This window comes from Hylobates moloch, unplaced genomic scaffold, assembly GCF_009828535.3.
Source record: "Hylobates moloch isolate HMO894 unplaced genomic scaffold, HMol_V3 SCAFFOLD_19, whole genome shotgun sequence".
Taxonomy (NCBI): domain Eukaryota; kingdom Metazoa; phylum Chordata; class Mammalia; order Primates; family Hylobatidae; genus Hylobates; species Hylobates moloch.
Genome location: NW_026652294.1, coordinates 8,322,619 through 8,330,344, shown reverse-complemented (window position 1 = coordinate 8,330,344; position 7,726 = coordinate 8,322,619). Strand labels below are relative to the sequence as shown.

At 50.2% G+C, this 7,726-nt stretch overlaps 1 long non-coding RNA gene across 2 annotated transcripts in view; it reads right to left on the bottom strand.

Moving 5' to 3' along the window:
• LOC116458444 (uncharacterized) overlaps positions 1 to 6,492 on the bottom strand; it is an 8,742-nt gene extending 2,250 nt beyond the window's left edge. For both annotated transcript variants that reach the window (XR_004245322.2, XR_004245321.2), the window contains exons 1-2: positions 6,321 to 6,492; positions 648 to 730 (exon numbers count right to left, since the gene is read on the bottom strand). This is a non-coding gene — a long non-coding RNA (uncharacterized LOC116458444). The remainder of the gene's footprint in view (positions 1 to 647; positions 731 to 6,320) is intronic.
• Between the last annotated feature and the right edge of the window lie 1,234 nt (positions 6,493 to 7,726).

Genomic DNA, 7,726 nt, shown 5'->3' with positions numbered 1-7,726 from the left:
AGCACCCCGTACAAAAAAAAAAAAAAAAAAAAAGCTGAACACAGAAGCTTCCATATATATGGAACATTAAAAAAAAAAAAAAAAAAGAATCCAATCTACTTCTGAGAAAGCAGGTCAGTAGTTTCCTGGGGCTGGGGCTGGGGCTGGGGCTGAGAGGGGATTGGCTGGGAAGGAATACAGGGGAACATTTTAGAACGATGAAAATGTTCTACATCCTGATTGTGGCAATGGTTACACAGGTGTATACATTTGTCAAAACACATTGAAATGTGTGCTTTAAACGGGTGCATTTCCTTGTATGTAAATTATACCTCAATAAAGTTATTTTTGCAAAACTCATTTATATGTGATGAAAGAGGACTGGAACTAAAAAGTGCCAGATCAAAGGCCGCACAAAGAACCGGTTGTGGGCACCAGGGCCTCATCTTCTCAGCTCTCACTAGGCCACACAGACCACCCACTGCAAGCCGAGGTCAGTTGGGAAAGCCATGATTGGGGAACTGGAACCCAGAGGGTCATCAGAAGTCTCTCCCACCTCTAAGATTCAGGAGGTCTCAGGACATACGGATTTCGTGATGGATCTGACCTCAAAGCATGAAGCTGGTCTCTACCATCCCCAGTGGACACAGGAAGAGAGGGAGGATCACCTTGGTTACTCCTGTGATGCCGACCGGGTCACGGTGGCCACATGAACGTGTCTGGAACCACATGGGTAGACAGATGCCTCCAACTGTCATCAAGAGAAAAAGAGACAGGAGTGAGAGAATAAATACATACCCGTGGGTACAGTGGAGAATAGATGCTAAGGTCCTGTTTCAAATCACAGCGTTTCCCAAAACTGATCTCCTCGGATGCAGATCAAAAGCAAAACAGGAAACAAGGAGGTATTTTGTTCAGGCCAGTGTCAACCAATACATCCTAACATGGGTTTTATGGCATGGATTCCTGTGCTGCTCTGCCACCGGCAAACTGTGTGACCTTGACCAAGTCCTTTACCACAGTGAGCCTCAGTCTTCTCATCCACAAATTAAGGATAATAATAGCGCCCACCTCACAGGCTTGTCATGAGGATCAAATGAGAAGATGAATGAGACTTAGCTTGAATTCTACCATTTTCTCATATCATTATTATCACTGACCACACAGTTCATTAACACTACCCATGAGATATTCATTTTTCCCCCTAAACAGCATGTACTGTTCTTAGTAATGGATGGGCAGCTGCCAGGGAAACATACATTTGTTGCATTTTAGAATCCCTCTGGGTTTTTGGTCTTTTTCCCTGACTCTGGAATAAAATGACTACTCAGAGATCTGAGACGTACAAGAGATGTTGGCCCAAATTGCCTTGGATGAGCCAGCACCCAGAGATAACGGAAGCTCCAGGGAATAATGAAAATGTGCCATGCGCCTCGCAGGAGACATGCTAGGGGAAGCAGATGCTTCTGCAGAGGAGGATAAAGCGCTGTTTCTTTATGAATTCAAACACAATGTCCACAAAAGAGGAAATTCGGAATTTAAATCTCCTTCAAACAAGGGAAACCCTGTGGTGGAGAGAGAGGAAAGAAAACCAAGAAGAAGAGAAAGGGAGCAAACTAACACTTATTAAGAACAGATCCTAATTGGGAGTGTCTTTATCTACATGGCAAAACAAGCTGGGTTTTACTATCCCCACTTTACAGATGAGGAAACTGAGGTTCAGTTAGAAAATAAGGCAACCGGGATTCTAAACAGGCCTGTTGGACCCCAAAGAGGCAGAAGCTGTGTTCAAATAGGGGCAGGGACTGGGCGCAGTGGCTCACGCTATAATCCCAGCATTTTGGGAAGCAGAGGCAGGAGAATTGCTCGAGGCCAGGAGTTCACAATCAGCCTGGGTAACAGATCGAGGCTCTGCCTCTACAAAAATTCAAAAATTAGCTGAGCGTGGTTATGTGTACCTGTGCCTGTGACTATTTGGGAGGCTGCAGCAGGAGGACCGCTTTAACCCAGGAGGTAGAGGCTGCAGTGAACCGAGATTGCTCCACTGCATTCCAGCCTGGGTGACAGAGCAGATCCATGTATAGTATACATATATATATGGATTAAATGAGAAAAGATCCAAGGAAGATAAATGTAAACTGCAAACTTGATGGCCATCTGCATTACTATTACTGTGAGAAAACTGGCCCATGATTGATAAATCATCTCTGTTCAGTTTATTCTGGTTGCTTTCAGTCTGTAGGCGAATGATTGAGTTCACTTTTAGGAGAGTGGCATAGTGTAGTAGTTACAAACACATGTTTCAGGGTCAAACTAGATACGGGCTGACATCCTGACTCCACAGCTAATTCGCTGTGTGGCCCTGGGCTCATCACTCCACCTCTCTGAGCCTGTTTCTCACCTGCAATGCCTAATTCCCTGCCTTATCATGGAGTCTCCATGAGGCAGCGCTCAGCAAGAACCTTGGTAAACGGTAACAAAGTGGTAGTTGGGGTTAGTTACTACTCACCATCTCCTCCACACCTTTGAGTATACAATAGCTCAGCACCCGCCTCCCTTCCATGACTCATCTGGTGGCTTCCAGAGGGGCCCACCTGGCACCACAAGGGATAAGGGGACACCTGCCCCATCTGATCTGATCAGAATGGGATGGGATTGGGAGACAGATGTCACTCTCAGCCAGACTTCGCCTCTGCCCTTGAGAATCTCTGGCTATTGTTCCTGGGAGCTCGAGCTGACAGATGAGTCAGGCCTCAGAGACAAGGGAAGGGGTCCTCTTGAAACAAAGGACTGGCCTACAAGTTATTCACCAGCCCATTGAATCTGCACAATGGACCCAATGTCCCAGAAACACTGCTGCTCAAACAGGCTAATAATCACCCAGGAGACGAACCAGCAGCCTCAACAGAAATACAAGCAAATCACTAAGTATCCATACAAGACTCAGGTGCTACATAAGTGAACTCAGCTGGCGCCCAGTGGGTGCACGATAGCATTCACTAGCTTTATTAAGCACTTACAGGGCACCGAACATGCGCTGGTTCATAGCCTCACGGCCGCTTTTTAAAACCAGGATTGTGATTGCCACTTTATAGATGAGGAAACTGAGTTTCAGAAAAGGGAGATTACTCCCTGACTGAAGTGGACACAGGTGGAGAGAAGGCTTTGCACACGGACCTGCGTAACTCTCAGCTGCTTCTCTTTCCACCACTCTGCACTGCCTTGATGAATAAGTAAATTCGAAGAGTGTAATCCTGCCCTGGGAAGAAGCATGGATCACAGCCAGAGAAAGGACCTTAAAATGAAGACGCAGAAGAAAAGAAAAATTGGAAACAACTAGCAGGACCAACAATAGGGAACTGACGAAGTAGACCATGTTTATCTCCTCCATGAAACACTGAAATCTCTCATAATGATTTCTGCAAAGGTCTTAATAACATGGAGAAACACATCCGATGTAACTTTTCAAAAGCAGTATACATATAATGCAATTTCTTTTCTTCTTCTTTTTTTTTTTTTTTTGAGACAGTCTCCATCACCCAGGCTAGAGTACGGTGGCGTAATCTCTGCCCACTGCAACCTCCGCCTCCTGGGTTCAAGCGATCCTCCTGCCTCAGCCTCCAGAGTAGCTGGGCTATAGGCGCATGCCACCAAGCCCAGTTAATTTTTGTATTTTTAGTAAGACAGGGTTTCGCCATGTTAACCAGGCTGGTCTCGAACTCCTGACCTCAGGTGATCCACCCATCTCAGCTTCCCAAAGTGCTAGGATTACAGGCGTGAGCCTCCGTGCCCAGCCAATTTCAATAATAGAAAATATACCAGAGAGAAATACATGAAAATGAAGTTTTCAGGCCAGGTGTGGTGGCTCACGCCTGTAATCCCAGCATTTTGGGAGGCTGAGGCGGGCAGATCACTTGAGGCCAGGAGTTTGAGACCAGCCTGGCCAACATGCCAAAACCCCGGCTCTACAAAAAATCCAAAAATTAGCTGGGCGTGGTGGCACATGCCTGTGGTCCCAGCTACTTGGGAGGCTGAGGCATGAGAATCACTTCAACCCAGGAGGTGGAGGTTACAGTGAGCCAAGATCACACCACTGCACTCCAGCCTGGGCAAAAAGTAAGGCTCTGTTTCAAAAAAAAAAAAAAGAAAGAAAGAAATAGAAAAAAAAAGAAGAAAATAGAGTTTTCTTCTTCTTCTTTTGTCTTTTCTAAATCCTATATAGTTATCATGCATTTTATTAAACTTATTGAATTTGTCTTTTAAAATCAGCAAAAATTATAAAAATTCTCATTTATTTTTACTTATTTATTTTAGAGACAGGGATCTCACCATGTTGCCCAGGCTTGGCTTGAACTCCTGGTTCAAGCCATCCTCCCGCCCCAGCCTCCCAAAGTGCTGGAATTGCAGGTGTTAGCCACCGTGCCCAGCCCAAAATTCTCATTTTTAATGCAAGCATAGAGAATGATTCTCCTAAAGCTGGCAGTAAGGGGGTATGGTTGCTTTGGGGGACTGTGAAGGCTTCACCACTCTCCCCTGTTAAGGAGTGGGGTTAAGGCTTAAAATGAGTAGATTTCAGAACAGTTCTCAATGGCAAGGGTCACTAAATAGTAAAATAGGCGGGCATGGGGGACATGGAAGGTGTTTACATAAAATGCTTTCAACATGAAATTAACCAAACTTAGAGTGGGATCAATTCAATGCCACACAAAGCTAGGAGCTGGCAAAGTGTCCGGAAATGGTTGCCCAGGCTGCTGGATGATTCTGCCTAGAAGGGTGAGGGGCGAGGTGGCGGCACTCTTCCCTCAACCAAGGATCTGCCCACCTGCAGGTTGAGGATGAGGAGGTCTGAGTGAATATCAGATACCCAGCCCCACCCCAAACCTGCTGACTCATCCTCCTTGCCACGTGGCTCAGACATCTGCGTATTGGAAGCAACGCCCCTAAAGTCTGAGAACCACTGTCCTCAGGTTTCCCTCTCTGTCAAGTGGAATTACTCATCCCTGCCTTGCGTCTACCCCCGCCTCCCTCCCTGAGCCATCGCGGCGCTCCCAGATGCTCCCAAATGGGAATGCGCTTTGCAAAGCACTGAGTCCAGAGCAAGTGTTTTGCTTTGAGCCGTGCTCAGTCCCAGCCTGTCCCCGAGAAAAAACAAAGCCGTTCCCTCAAGTTCTCTCTCAGTCCTCCCTCTCATACTTCCTCCCCTCCCGCCGCAGCAGGTGGGGGCGTTTTCCCGCGGCGGCACTGCAGTGGGGTGTGCGCGCCAGCAATCCCAGGCGCCGGGCAGCCTCGGATCCGGAGCCTGGGATGAGGGTGGGGAATCCAGGGCGCGCCCCCCAGGCCTCTTCCTGCACAATCCCAGAAACAATTTCTCTACCCCAGGGCCCTCCGCTGGAAGAGGGGAAAGGTCTGGCCCCTTCTTCCCAAATTCCCAGCCTCTCCAGGGAGTGTCCTGGAGCCGAGGAGAGGTGGAGAATCGAGCTGGTGGGTTCCGGGATCTCCCCAGACCCTTTAGGAGATGCAACATGGGCTTTAGAGTCCTACATATCTGGATTCACAATCACTGGCTGTGTGACCTTGGATGTGTCGATAACCCTCTCTGAATCTCCATTTCTTCATCTTTAAAATGGGGTTGTTTCTTACCACCTCGTGGAACTGTTGTGATAACGCTTGCAAAGCACCAAGCACGTCCCTGCGTAGAGTAACCTCTCCATAAACTGATGTCACTGTTGTTTTCAACGAGGGTGAGTTACCTACCAGCCCTCTCCATCCTTTTGGAGCCAAATTTGACGCCGGACATCTGGGATTTGAGTTCCAGAAGTGAAGGAATGGCAGGCTTGGGAAGGTTGGGGCGGGGGCGGGCTGAGTATGAGGGAAGGGGAGCTCAAGGACCCTGCCCCGCCACCCCACCCCCACCTCCATTTCCGGGACCCTCTGGGCTCTGCCCATGGCTTGGCCAGTTAATTGCTAACCTGGTGGGCCGAGAAGGTCCGCGGGTCCACCTCCCAAATTGTGTCTCCTGTCGTCAGAAGGAAAGGGTCTTTGTTCCCCGTCATAATAATGATTGCAAGATCCCCATTCGCACTGGACTCCCAAAGCATTCCCCCCTTGCCTGACCTCACCCCCCATCCCAGCCAGAGTCTTGGCTGTGTTTGAGAATTACAAGCTGCAAAGCCTCTTCATCCATCCAATGCGGGACACTTCAGGCGGCGTTTGCATCCCTGAACCCAGCCCTGGGACTCTGGGACCTACCCTCGACCCCAGCCTTGGGGAATTAGGCTGTTCCCCGTTCGGGGACAAGGACATTTGGGAAGGAAGGCTGCTAGGATGGGGCGACGTCTTACCTCGGGTCCGCGGTCCTGCGGCGCGAGTGCAGAGGGCTCTTTGTGCCCCGGCTCACAGCGCAGAACTGGGGGAGCCCCTGCAAGCGCCTCCCATCTCAAACTCCTCCCCGCACTCGTCCGCAGCCTCCCTCCCTCTGGTCCCGCGAGCGCAGCCGGCGTCGTCTTTGTAGCTGCTGCAGCGCCCATGAAATTTTAATGCGGGAGCGGCTGGCGGGCGGAGGCGCCCCACCCCCGGCCCTCGCCTCCACCCTCCTCCCGCCTCCTTGCGCCCCTACAACCCCACACCCAACCCCTCCTTACCCGCACCCAGAGTCCTGGCCAGGAAAGCGCGGTGCAACCGGTCTTGGAGGGAGCACTCCGCCGCCCCCGCCGCACAAAGGGGCTAGCTGGCCGGCGCGCTCAGCCTCCCGCATCCCCACCCGCCGCGCTGTCATGGCAACGCTTGCCCGGCCACATTCGGCCGCAGAGAGCTCAGGGCTGGAGAGGCGCGGGGGCGGCGCGCGACCGCGGACCAGGGGCGCAGAAGCCTGAACCCCGGAGTAAGAGGACAGAAGACGCTTGTCCTGGAATAGTGCCAAGGGTTTAACCAGCAAGACCTCAGGTGTATGCCTCTTTATGCACATGGTTATGGTGGAGTCCAGATTTGAACCCATAACTGTTAACTTCATGCGTGTACAGCATTTGGCCTAACAACATTTACAGGTTTAATCTTTAATTTTTTGTTATTATTTATTCTTATTATTTTGGAGATGGGACCTCACTCTGTCACCCCGGCTGAAGTGCAGCGGCACAATCATAGCTCACCGCATCCCCCAACTCCTGGGTTCAAGCAGTCCTCCTGCCCCCGCCTCAGCCTTGGGAGTAGCTGGGACTACAGGCGCGAGCCACCGCGCCCGGCTTAGTCTTTTATTTAACTGCCCTCTTCTTAGTACCTACTATTTTCTAGAGTAGGGATGCTAGGAAGTGGTCCTGAAGTAGTGGTTCTAGAGCTGCAGCATCCACATTGCTTGAGAACGTGTTAGAAATCCAGTTCCGGGGCGGGCGCGGCGGCTCACCCCTGTAATCCCAGCACTTTGGGAGGCCGAGGCGGGCGGATCACCTGAGGTCAGGAGTTCAAGACCAGCCTGATCAACATGGAGAAACCCCATCTCTACTAAAACTACAAAATTAGCCAGGCGTGGTGGCACATGCCTGTAATCCCAGCTACTCCGGAGGGTGATGCAGGAGAATCGCTTGAACCCGGGAGGCGGAGGTTGCGGTGAGTCGAGATCATACCATTGCACTCCAGCCTGGGCAACAAGAGTGAAACTCCATCTCAAAAAAAAGAAAAAAGGAAAGAAAAGAAAAATACAATTCAGGCTGGGTGTGGTGGCTCAGTCCTGCCTGTAACCCCAGAACTTTGGGAA